This window comes from Diabrotica undecimpunctata, chromosome 7 (genome assembly GCF_040954645.1).
Source record: "Diabrotica undecimpunctata isolate CICGRU chromosome 7, icDiaUnde3, whole genome shotgun sequence".
In the NCBI taxonomy this organism is placed as follows: domain Eukaryota; kingdom Metazoa; phylum Arthropoda; class Insecta; order Coleoptera; family Chrysomelidae; genus Diabrotica; species Diabrotica undecimpunctata.
In genome coordinates, this window is record NC_092809.1 from 153648736 (window position 1) to 153662789 (window position 14054).

Sequence of the window (14054 nt, forward strand, 5' to 3'; positions counted from 1 at the left end):
CACCTTTTACAATTCTATGAAACTAAGTATTGACCAAAAGTCCAACTGACACTACTATAGGAGATCACTGATGAAATATAAAATTATATAGAATATTTTTAAGTAAATTGAATAATCCAGATCTCACACTCAAACATGTCTGTAATAATTAAGGTGTTAGTTTGAGAGCAACTGAAATAGACGAAAAGTAAGAATGCAAGAAGCGGACTAAACAATATGTTAAACAGTGGGTGGTTGACTACAATAAAATGGTCTACCAAGCACTATCTGTAATATAGAAAGGAAGAGATCTGACTATGTAATTAAAATACTAATAATTGAAAATCAAAATTATTTTAAAGTGTTTGTTTGTCTATTTGTAGTGTAGTGTAATGTACAATTTTATGTTTATGACATCTTGTTCTTGCCGGATAGGCCACAATTGACGAAGTAAGTCTATAAACGTTAATCATATAAAAAAACCTTTTTTCAACCATAAAACTTCGAGTTTTTATCGAAGTTATTAAATTTCTTTGGTTATAAAAAAACGTTTCTTGGCTTATTTCAGATGCCCCTGAAGATGATCTAGGGATCGAAAGTACTTGGGCAAGATTTAATTAAACTGTGCTCGATATATGCCTTTTATCTGATCAAAGTTCATTTATTCGAGCATTCAACCTTATATTTATTAAAACTATAATTTTTACTCCACGACTTCAACATTTATAACAAAGATACAAGAAGACATCGGGTTCATAAAACACAATAAAAAACAAGAATGGATAACGCAAGAGATCATGGACCTCATAGAAGTAAGACGAAAACATAAAACAAGCCCAATAGAATACAAGCGAATCAACAAAATCATTAGAAAAAAAGTGCAGGGAGGCGAAAGAAAACTGGATGTCAACAAAATGCCTAGAAATCGAACAATTTCAAGAAAAATACGACACCTTTGGGTTTTGCTCTAAATGTGTTAACGCAGCGATGCAGAGACATGAATGTAGATGTATATGCATGTTTTATTGACTATCGAAAAGCATTTGACTGCGTTAACCATCAAAAGATGATCGAAATTCTGAGAACAACTGGAGTTGACGAACAAAACTTGCGAATTATCTCAGAACTATACTGGCATAAGTCTACTTTCACATATTTATAAACTATTTACAAAAATAATTACGAAACGACTAGAAAATAAATTGGAATTTTATCAGCCCATAGAACAGGCGGGTTTTAGAAAAGGCTATGGAACAAACGATCACCTACTGGTAATAAAAAATCTTATAGAAAAATGCACTGAATATAATAAACCACTAGCTTTAATATTTGTCGACTATGAAAAGGCATTCGACACCGTAAATCAACAAAAAATGTTGGAAGCCTTGACAGAATGCCGAATTGACTATCGGTATATAAATATAATTAAACATATATACCAAAACGCAACAGCCAGTGTTAGAGTGGGTGATCGTCAAACCCAGAAATTCCCGATACAACGTGGAGTACGCCAGGGGGACACCATATCGCCGAAACTGTTCACTAAGCTTTTGGAATATATATGTAAAAGGGCAAAACTGACCGACAAGGGCATAAACATAAACGGAGAAAAGCTTAGCCATCTAAGGTTTGCAGATGATATTGTACTAATAGCTGATAGGATAGATGAGGCCAAAGAACTTTTAAATCAGCTCTACTTTTCCTCGCTAGAAGGGGGATTGAAAATAAATATATCTAAAACCCAGATGATGACAAATCTTGTAGTCAGCGAAGATATATGCGTAGGAACAAGATCCATAGACCAGGTAATGGCCTATAAATACCTAGGTCATGAGATTCGCATAGGAAAAGATAACCAAACCGTTGAGCTTCTCCGTCGTATAAGACTGACTTGGGCAGCCTTCGGCAAGCTGAACCATATTTTCAAATCGTCTGATATACCAATATGCCTTAAAAGAAAAACGTTTAATCAGTGTGTTTTGCCAGTGTTAACTTACGGTGCCGAAACGTTGACCATGACAAGGAGAACAGTTCAAAAGATCCGTGTGTGTCAAAGGGCGATGGAGCGTGCTATGTTGGGCGTTTCACTACGAGACAAGATCCCAAATCGCCAGCTACGACAAAGAATAGGAGTGGCTGATGCAGTAGAGAGAGTAGCAACACTGAAGTGGAACTGGGCAGGTCACGTGGCTCGAATGACAGACAATAGATGGACAAAGCGGATACTGGAATGGAGACCAAGAGATGATGCCTACCGAAGTAGAGGTCGTCCACCAACACGTTGGACTGACGATCTAAAACGTTGTCATAGGAATTGGATGCAAGAGGCACAAGATCGAAATAGATGGAAAATTATGAGGGAGATCTATGTCCAGCAGTGGATAAGCGAAGATTGAATGATGATACTGGCACCAAACGGCAACAATTAAAATAGAGCACACAACATCCGAAGATATACAAATCCGACGAGGAGTGAGACAGGGTTGCGTCTTATCACCGCTACTGTTTAATTTATATTCGGAGTCTATATTCAGAGAAGCATTAGACGGAAATTAGGCGGAATTAAGATTAACATAATCAGCATAGACAACATTAGATGTTTTGTGGAAGTTTGAAAACGAAGTTTTCAGTGTTTTATTGTTACACAACATTAGATGTGCTGATGATACCGTCTTGAGAGCAAGCAACGCACAAGAACTACAAAATATAATAAATGCGGTAGTTCGCCACAGCGAAATGTTTGGTTTACATCTTAACGTTTCCAAAAATAAAACTTTAGTATTTTCAAAGACACCAATAAACTTACATGTGTATACCAAGGGTCAAATAATAGAACAGGTAAATTCCATAAAATATTTGGGAGCAAATATCAATAGTCAGTGTAATCCAAAAAAAGAAATCCTATCAAGAATCGAACAAGCAAGGAAAGCATTCATGAGCATGAAAACATTTTTTACAAGATTAGACCTTAGTCTGCAGCTTAAAATTACGTTTTTTCTGTCTTACTGTATGGCTGTGAAAGTTGGACAATGGACTCTGAAATAGAAAAAAGAATATATGCCTTTGAGATGTATATATACAGACGAGCGTTGAGAATTCCACGGGAACAAAGAGTTACTAATTTTGAGGTATTTCGTCGCATGTGCAAACAAAAATAATTACTAAGAATAATCAAAGAGAGGAAAATGCAATACTTTCCTCATGTGTTGAGAGGCGAAAGATACGAATTACTTCAAGTTATACTGGAAGGAAAAGTACAGGGCAAAAGATCAGAAGGAAGACGCCAGAATTCGTGGCTGAGAGACCTGAGGAGATGGTTCGACCGCTCATCCGCAGAAATCTTTCACGCAGCAGTTTCCAAAACTAAAATTGCCATTTGGATCGCCAAACTTCGAAAGGAGACGGCGCCATAAAAAGAAGAATTTATTTTTCCGTAAATAATAAAGATATTCTGGTGATTGAACTGACGAATTTGTTCTTTTATTGATGTGATTATTTTTTCTATGTTTCTAAATTGTTTCAACAACTTTCCTGTAATTTCTCCAGATGTAACTTTCTATCTTTTTTTTTCAAGTATCTTTCCATATTCTTTGTTTCCTTTTTTATTTCTTTATTGGTGTTATCTTCTTTGTTTATATTTCATTGTTTTTGTACTCTCCAACAATTTAGGATTTGTTGATTATCCTCGGTCGCTGTTTCTTACTAGCAGATATTAGATAATATTCGTCTATTATGTTAATGAAATCTTCACGATTTTATTTTTAAAAATTTATTCTTAATTTTATCCATGTTCCAGTAGTTCCACTATGAATGCTAATTGCAGGGAGAATCCTATTACAGGATCAAAATTAAGATTAGTATACATATTTGTAAAGCATCGTTCTCTAATTCCAACTCTGGAACTTTAACATTCTCGAGAAACTAAATCTTAATCTATAAATAAAATTAAACGAAACTATCCTGAGAACAGGTTCTTCGCTTTCTATTTCCAGTCATTTTGCAAAGAGTAAAATAAAATTATTTCGTGTAAGAACCCCAATAAACACGATGTGTTACACACATCAAATATCAGAAACGTGAGTATTGCCTCCAAAACCTCACGTACCACATAAACGCCTCGACTCTTTCGAATACCAAAAATATAAAACATCACAATCGCCAGAGTAGAAGTTGTTATATTTAGGTGGTTGATTTAACTGTTGGTGAGAAATTTTATGAGAATTTTATGGTATTACAAGCGAGGTATGTGTTGTAGGAATCTAAAAACGGACAGAAATTGCATATTACACGAAACGCTTAAAATTTTTATTAAATTCTTTAAGGTTAAATACAATTTATATTATTTTCTGCAAATTTATTTAACGTATTTATCGATTGTCTTTTATATTTTAAGATGTAAGGGTCTGTTGATGATCTACTTGCCATTGTTGACATAAATTTGCCATTGTATTCTTGTAATAAACGACGAATATTAGATGCTTATTCTGTAAGTTTACTTTTATTCCTTAGTCGTTAGCTATATTGTAAAAGATATGATGCAATTAATTGCAATTAGGCCTGTTATCATACGCATGGCACGGTTTAGCTGAAATTAGCTATATCAGTCCAAGAGCGAAGGATCTTAACCCTTAACTACCATGGCCAAAAATAGTAACATTTGTACCATGGCAGGGTCAAATTTGATCCCCCATTGTTTTTTGTATCAAAAAATATTCTTTTTTTAACTTGTTTTATTTTAAATTATTTTGTTTACAGCTACTTTTACATTTATATAAAAATAAACGAATTTGGTTAATTAGATATAACTTTATTTAAAAAAAAAACTTTTGTATTCAGTCAAATTAACATAGCTATGCACTTTCTCGAATTATAAGAAAAATAATAACAATGTGCAGTTTTTTTATATCCAATGGTGAAATCTAGGTATCATAGCTCCTACCTAAAATAAAAAAAATCGATTTAGATTTCGTATCTCAAAAATGACAAGCATGATTTTACCTTAATTTTCAACACAGCTTATGCATAACGTCTGTATGCGGGAATGATTTTTGGAATATGGACATATTTTACACCTTCCCCTCTTTTTTCGTCGTTGTGGCTCTGGATTTGCGGCAGGCATTGGTTGCTGAAGTCCGGAAACTTTAAAAATGGCACTACGAATTTCTCTCGGTAAACAAGTTTGCTGAGCTCTACGAGTTAAATGGGCCTTAATAAGTTCTTGACCTAAAGTGGTTAGAAACAATCTTCTTTCCATTATTTGATTTTGCTGAACTCCATCAAAAATTACGTTAGCACTTAATCCTGCAATGTCCAAAATGCGAAACCATATTACTTGAGGCCATCTACGAGTTCTTCTGCCAGTTTTATAGCATGCATATTTCCTATCCAATGAATCCACCCCACCTTTTGTCTCGTTGTAAAAATTTATAATCTCTGGCTTTCCATTAACCATTGTATTGGAATGATGAATAGTTGACACTAACAACACTGCACGATTTTTCTTAGGAACAAAAGATACAAGGCTCTCGCTTCCTGTAAAACCAAATAAGGCAGAATTAGGTGACCTGCTTTTTTGGGGTTGAAATTCAGCAGGAACCTCTCTTTTATTTCTTTTTAAAGTTCCAACATATGAAATTTTATGGCTTCTCAGTTTTTTTATGAGCTCAATGGACGAAAACTAATTATCTGCTGTTATGTTTCTATTTGTACCAGAAATTGGTGGAATAAGTATCAAAACATCTAGAGTGGGGATGGATAACTTTTTTGGATTTGCTCTGCGTGTATCTTTTAAAATTTGCTAAATGTAAAAAACCATTTAGCAAATAATGTGTCTTAGAGTCTACTAAACACTGCATTTTCAGACCGTATTTGTCTGGCTTATTTTTGAGATACATCTTGAATTGGCACCTTCCTCTAAATGCAATAAGCATTTCATCTATTGTGAGATATTCTTCACCACAGCTATAATTGGACTGGCAATTAATTATAAACTTATTAAAAATATTGGATATAGCTGCCAGTTTATCTCCGTGCGCAATACGTTCTTGTCTAGTAGCTGGGTCGTCAAAACAAAGGCTTCCAAGCAAAAAATAAAATTGGTTTAGTGACATGGTTGCTCGAAATATATCACGGCCAGTATCATTCGTAGCAAATAAAGACCTTAAATCTTCATTATTGGATTTAAATACCCCAGCTAAATATAATAAGCCTAAGAAGGCCTTTAATTCAATTATGTCAAGATGATTGGTATATTGACACGATAAATTGTGTAAATTATATTTAGAAGCCATATTAGTTATTCGTTCATTGGTTTTCTCAAGAATTTCTTGCAATATATCGTGGCTAATAATACATTTCCAAGCATCAACTGGTTTCTCTGGCATACTAGCTCGAGCTTTTCTCCAATAACACCAGGTAAATGACTAATTAAATTATGCTTACGTGTACGAGAAAAGGTGGGAGAAGTTTTAGACCACTTGTACCTATTTTTGCCATAAAACACATCCCTCGAGTCAGCTATATCACTTTCTTCACTCGAATATTAACTACCAGTTTCGGAATTATTAATTTGCCAATTTTTTTCGTCATCATCGTCCCATTCCTCTTCACTGTCTGTTTCGTGATCACTGTGTTCACTAGCCTGGTCTAAAAACTCACTGTCACTATCTAATCCATTGTCCATAATTTTTTGTCCCTCCTCTTCAAGTTCTTTCTGTGTCAGAGGACGTTTATTGCGACTACACCCCGCCATTTCAAATTACTCGTTAATTGCACTAAAAACACTTATACCATAAGCGGGTCAAAATTGACCCTATGCGTGCCTAACTCTGCAGTAGTAAAAGATAAACTAACGGAATTTTCGTAGATCGATAAGTCACCTACCGGTCGAAGATTAGCAGAAAGCGCGCAATGCTCAATCTATGTTTCGGTAGCGAAACTTGGCATTAAAAACGCGGGGGGTCAATTTTAACCCCGCCATGGTACTTAAGGGTTAAGGTTGACACTGTGGACCCCCATGAAGTACCGCAGAGTTTCTGTATTATGTTTTTTTACGTGTTTTTAGTTTTGCTGATGTTTTCGTCAGGATTTTACGGATTTGGTTCTTGTCTGATTGGGCAAATAGATAGATCCTCTAGTATTTAAAAACGTACCACAATAAGAAAAAATCATTTTACGAAGTAGGCGAAACCTACGGTTGTAATTAACAAAAAATTTTGACGTTTGATATTGTAATTGAAATAAAAGTGTCCGCAGACCCACTTTTTTTATAAATTTTCTACTTTAGCTATTACTAGATCCGCGAGTGCCTCGATTTTAGTAAAGTTTTTGGTTTGCTAACGCAACAGTTCATTTTCTTATTACCATTGTCATTAGATAAATACCTATTGAAATCTTACCAGACTTTGATAAAACATCAATCTAGTAAGTAAATAAAGACATAGTTTAAAGAAAAAAAAAGACAACATATTATTTTGAGAAAGTCATCAGTGTGCTTATTATCTTTACTCTTCTAATTTGGTTTTGTTGCATTCATTATTAACATTCATTATTAATGCAGTTTTAGATTACCTGTATATATTGGCCTACAGCATTATTTAGAATATTGTTACGATAAATATGACTCATGCCTAACTTGTTTATTCTAACAAGTATTTTTCTAGTAGGTTCTCCTACGGTAAAAACTGTCTGGGTTACACGGTATTCGAGAAGGGTCAAGCAAAGGTCACCGTCCGCTTCGAAGGGATTCCAGACTAACGGCTGTTTTAATATATATAGAGAAGTTTTTATTTGAAAACAGTTATTCTGAATAATACTATCGAGTCGAGTTTTGAAATGTAACGCGCGTATTGTCGGGAATATAAATTGTAATAAATGTTGTAAATAAATTATATAATTATAGTGTAAAATAAATTAGTGTAATATTGTATAAATAAAGACTTTAATAAACTAAGTGTTAGAACAATTTTATAATAAATAAAGTTAATAAAATAGACTAATAAACTCAGTTTAATATAATATTCATAGAATACCATAATAGCCGATTATGGAGTGTATTCTCTAATACTTCCGTTAAATTTTAGAGGCCTCATCATAAACTAACCCTTAAAACTCCCGCTAAAACAGAATATTTTGGAGGATGTCAAAATTTGTCCTCTTATTTTTAGCAGTCCGTTAAATATCATTTGATTATTTTTGTTTGGTTAGGTTTATATGATTATTAGTTTGTTATTTATATATTATAGTGCAGATAAACAATTAAAAAAGACAAATGGCTTATTATGATATATTTGGCGAAGCTTTAGTTGATGAAATAATAAATAATAATGAAAGGTAAGTCTCAGTTTACCTTATAATCCATGTGTTACACCTATAAAAAAATTCAATTTGATGCAATTTTTGCAATTTGATTACATCAAAGGATAATACGAGATATGAGCAATCCTTTCCAGCTACCCACTTCAACATTGAGAAAACTTTTTAGATTTAATAAAGATGTTGCAAGGATCAAGAATATTTTAGCAACTTAGCGAACACAAACAAACAAATATATTTTCAATAATAATAAAATAATAGGTCAAGCAGACTGTTAATTTCTTCTTCTTTCTTAAGATTTTGGCTTCCGACACTTAGTTTTTGGTCAATTTTTACCTTCATCATCATCAGTGGTGCTACAGCTCTAGTTGAGCCTTGACCTTCCCCAGTCTATTTCGCCAGTCGTTTCTGTTCATCGCCAACCGTTGCCAATTTGCCGCGCCGATTTTCCTTGCGTCCTCGTCCACACCGTCCCTCCATCTCAGTCGTGGTCTGCCTCTACTCCTATTTCCCACTGGGACCGATAATAGAGTTCGTCTGGGTGGGTAATTTTCATTTGCTCTTGACACATGTCCAGCCCATCTAAGCCTACCTATTTTTATGAAGGATATTACATCTCTACCATTTACTATTTTTTTATACTTCTCGTACAATTCGAAATTATATCGCCTTCTCCAAATACCATTCTCACAGAATGCGCCCATTATTCTTCTTAGTATCTTCCTTTCGAAGACGAGCAGAAGATTTGCGTCTGTTTTGGAGATGGTCCATGTTTCTGACCCATATGTCAGCACTGGTAGGATGAGTGTTCTATATATTATTAGTTTGGTTTTCTGGCTTAAATTTCTGTTTTTTAGCTGCTTGCTTAGTCCAAAATAACATTTGTTTGCTAGCAGTACCCTCCGTTTTACTTCTTCAGATGTGTCATTATCGTTTGTTATGAGAGAACTCAAATATGTAAACTTATTTACTACCTCAAAATTATATTGGTCTATACTGAAGTTTTCTTCGGCGTTTCTAGCTCTATCTCTGTTATTTGGAATAGATGCTAACATTTTGGTTTTTTCCTCGTTTATTTTAAGGCCCATATTTTGTGCGGCTGTCAAGAAGGTGGAAGTCATCTCTTTAAGTCCTCGTGTAGTACGTGCGATCAAATCCAGATCGTCAGCGTAAGCAATAATCTGCGTTGATTTATTAAAGATTGTTCCCCTATTGTGTAACTCGGCATCTCTTATAGTCTTTTCTAACGCTATATTAAAGAGAAGGCACGCCAGCGCGTCTCCCTGCCTTAACCCTGCATATGTTTCAAACGCTTGTGACATATCGCCTTGTATTTGCACTCTGCAGATCACTTTTTACCTTACAAGTAGTTTAAACATGATCAACGTGCGACGTTGCCGTATCTAATTGAAAACTTTTTAGAGGATTCCTCTAAAAAAATATATTTTAGCGCTATAATATTATTTCTTTACAGAACGTCAATGTTACCTAAAACTTTAAGAGGACTGTTAAAAGTTAAATTTTAGAGGCCTCTTAAATGTTACTGAATACACCCCTATATAATGTATCGACTTTGGACTTTATAGAAAGGTCCTTAAATAAATTAAAAATATAACTAGGTAATACGACCCTCTTTTAAGTCAAAGCACTACGTTACTCAGAAAATAACCCATTATTGACTGATTAGAAGCCAGTAGTCGGAAACAGTAGTGAATCTGAGGTATGTATACGAAAAAAAGAAGAAAATTCGAAGAAGAAATTTTTTTCGATAATTTAGAATCCCTATGTCTGTCCTTGTACAGGTAATTCCTAAACCCCTTTAAATCAGTTTTTTACTTCAAAAAAGTGCCGTTTCGGCACACAAAATATATTAAAGATTAATGTCCCATCCCTTAAACTAAAGTAAATTATACTGAACCGTTTTCCCTTGCTATTATCATGCGAATTGTTAACCAAGCGTATCTAGGAAAAGAGGAATAATATGGGGCCTAAAAATATTCTCAACGACTCACGACGTTGTGGATTTGTCGATCGTTTTTATGGTCCATTGGGGGTTTACGGATGGCGATCATGAGGTCGAAATAACTGAGATGTCTAGGCATTACGTTTACGTTTGAGGTTTATCGACTGATCGTTTGATTTAAGTCGGTCGATTCGAAATCCGTAGATTATTGTAAAAAGTATGGATAGCTATGTTTCCTATTAAATAACAAGTCAATTTAATGGGAAACATATAGGTGATATGTATAGTTAGATGTTTAATCATTAGAATGACATTATCTATGTGTCTTTGTTATTTCGACTGATTTGTGAACCCCTTTCCAAAACACAATAAAGAACTATTCAATATTGTTAAAAAGAACTTAACTGATTAAGAATGCAAGTATCTACTGCTAATGATTCAAATCATGAATGTGTTGCTTGTGTGAGTCCATTTCAAATAGGTAAGAAATAAAATAAGACTTACTCACAATCAATTTAATTTAACTACCAAAACGACTGGTTTCGCTTTCTACACTTTGCAAAGCATCTTCAGGTCAAACGGTACAAAGTAAATTAAGTGCTGAAATTATACAAAACCCATATTAGGGTGCTGTCTTATAAAGATAAAGATAAAAAATTATTACAGTAATTATGCCAATATTACATGTATGTGTTTATTAATATAAATAAAATTGATTAGGCAGACAAAGTAAAAACCCACAAATTGGTAAGAGATAATCTATTGAATTGTAATAAATTAGTAAAAAACAAATACTACTTACATGCCTGTACAAGAATTACTAGTTAATGATTCGGGAAACACAGTTCAAACTATCCTGTATTGCTGATGATGGGTGATCTTCGGTTTTATTGTAACTGTTTGATAATTAGCGGGGAAGTTTCTTGAGACGACATTCTACTTTCTACTTCTACTTTTTATAGTAGTTTCTACTTTTCTCTAGTTTCTGCACAACAGAATATTCTGACTTCTTTGTTAGCCAATCTATATCCACTTTCTTTGTTGACACTTTTAATGATTTCATCCATGATTAAATTGAAGAGCGTAGGGCTCAATGACTCTCCCTACCTTATTTCGCTGCTCTATAGGTTCTGTAAGTTGTCCGTCTATTCTAATTTCCATTTTGTTGTTGCGGTAGATGTTTTAATAGTTTTTAGGACATCTAGGGGAACTTCTCTGTTGTACAAAAGATGCATTACATCTTTGAGTCTTACTCTCTTTTCCTCTGATTCATTGGTTCTTGTAAAATTTAAGTTGTTTAAGAGTAGTATTTAACAATATTATACCTCTATAGTTTTTTGGCTGTTTTTTATCTACTTTTTTTAATAATAGAATTAGTTCGCTAGTTCTCCATTGTTCCGGGTGTGATATTTCTGGTTGCAAAAATTATTTGGTTCGGCCTGACCAAACTCACTAGATTCAGGACCAGATCCCAACCAACGAAAAGCACTTTGTCTCTAGCATGTACTGTTCCATTTATTTCAATGTTAATTTTGGCCATAGTAGTCTGGTTGTAGTAGTCTGTTCATGGTCGTACTATTTTAGTCCTACATTGTCCGTTTCATAATTTTGTATTAAATCAAATATTTACTGAAAAACTATAATTTTTTACCAATAATACAAAGCTTTTTATTTCTGGTACTTATAATAGGTATCTGGAAAAATATTTGTTTTATGCTCCCCTTTTTACATAGTGATAAATACAGGTTCAACCCTTTTTTCCTTCTCTTTTTTCGCGCAACCGTCTGTCACTGTTCTTTGACCTTTAGAAAACAGCCGAAAATGGTAAAAGCGGATTAACCGACCGCGTTTGAAATATTCAGCTTCATTGTTATTTTGTCAAGTGCATCCTTTAGGACCAAATTGAATTAATTTTCATTAATTGCCCGTGAATTGTTTAAAAATGATAAAGGCTTTTATTACTTTTATTTTGCGGTTGGGGTAACATGGAACCATGACTTGGGACAGGGTTTTAAATGCTCAATTGTGTTCATGGTCGATAACGTGTTGATATTGGAAAATTTAGGATGGTAGCGATGCGATTACTTACTTTTTGGATGTATTGATAGTGCAACAATTATCTGTATATAATTTTAAAGTACATAGTAGAAAATTCCAAATTTTAATGTACCTCGTAACGCTATAAACGTCACATCTGTATTAATTTATATTTAAATAATTATCTTATTTTAATTTCTTTATTAATTTATTAATTCCTTTACATTTAGTTTCTTTTTTACTATTTTTTCTTCAAAAAAGTAGTTGGCATCCTCTTTCTCTTTCTTTCCGGTAGAATAAATATTCGCCCTGTCTTTTTCTGTCAGGTAGTAAGTATTCTGTTCTATATTGACAGAAGAGCTAATTCCATCATAGGCATACGTTCTACGGCATCTGTGTTTAACTTTTTTGCAATCTCTCCCTAGTCCCTACTTTCTGTCACTGTCAATAATAAAAATTCTCTGTAATTAAAATTTATAAAAGAAGGCAAAAACTATTATAAGGTTCATTTTATCGTCTGCAGAATTCTCTTGGAGTGAGTACTTTCATTGTAATCAATATTGTATAATTCTGACAGCATTTTCAATATTCATAACCTTACTTCGTTCAAAACCACGTTTTCAATTCTATGCATGTAGGAATCTAACACAATTTAACTATGTTTAATAGCAATTCTATTTCATTTTATCCTTGACATCTACTATTTGTTTAATTGTAATTTTGGCAAAATAACTGGCAAGGAAGTTAAACCCCTCTGATGTCTGTCTAAAGCTGTTCTTATATTCTAGTTTATTGGAGAATTTATTGGGTTTATTGGAGAATTTATTGGGTTTAATGAAGATTTTATTGGATCTTTTATGGGATATTGTGGAACTTTATATGGAATAACTGCAGCTGTTAGTAGGGCCTACCTACATGCTCTGGATGACCTAACCCAATGCTCTGAAGGAGCTAACCACATTCATATTTAGAAGCAAGCAGCCAATCGATGCCACAAGTATCATTCAAATTTATTTAATGTAAAGCGTTAGGCAAGGTTGTTTTTGCTACTAAAATATTATTTTTTTTTTATGTCAAATAAATATGATTAGTTAAATCATTGTTTGTTACCAACTAAATGTTCATTGTTTAATTCATAGTTAGACGAATTCACAATTGAGAGACTGAGCAAGGCGAAGCATAGAAGACAAGATCCCATGGTTGATTGAGGTATTATTTTATAATAGTATTTCAATTCTCTTTGGTAGTCTTATCGTTACACATTGGCGCCCAACGTGGGGGCGCCAATTTGTAACGCCCAACCTACATATTATATATTTATCTTGGGAAATTGCTATAGCACTTCAAACGAAAAAATCAATAACTTTGTAAGAAAACAACAAGAAAATGCCACGTTAATGTCTTAGACGTCAACATATTCGAGAAAGGGAAAGATTATTTTTACTCAATTAGGAACAAGAATATTTAAGATCATTTTCAACAATTCAACAGTCGCCATTTTGAAACGGAGCGATGTAGCACGATTAAGAAAAATATCGGGATTAATTCAAGGGATTTTCATAAATGTTAAAAAATACTAAATTATTAGGGCAGTCCTTATTTTTTTATACTTTTACTTATTTATTTATAAATTTTACTAAAATCGTATGAACATATATATCTATAGGAACTTTCAAATGATTATTCTTTGTCACATGAGCCTATTTAGGAGTCTCGTGCAAAATGGCTCCCCTGTCTGTCATTTCTATCGATTGTGTCATTG

At 33.5% G+C, this 14054-nt stretch overlaps 1 protein-coding gene across 2 annotated transcripts in view; it reads right to left on the reverse strand.

The window, feature by feature from the left end:
* The window catches only part of LOC140446048 (uncharacterized), a 423658-nt gene that overhangs the window by 155344 nt on the left and 254260 nt on the right, over nucleotides 1-14054 (reverse strand). The window lies entirely within an intron of this gene.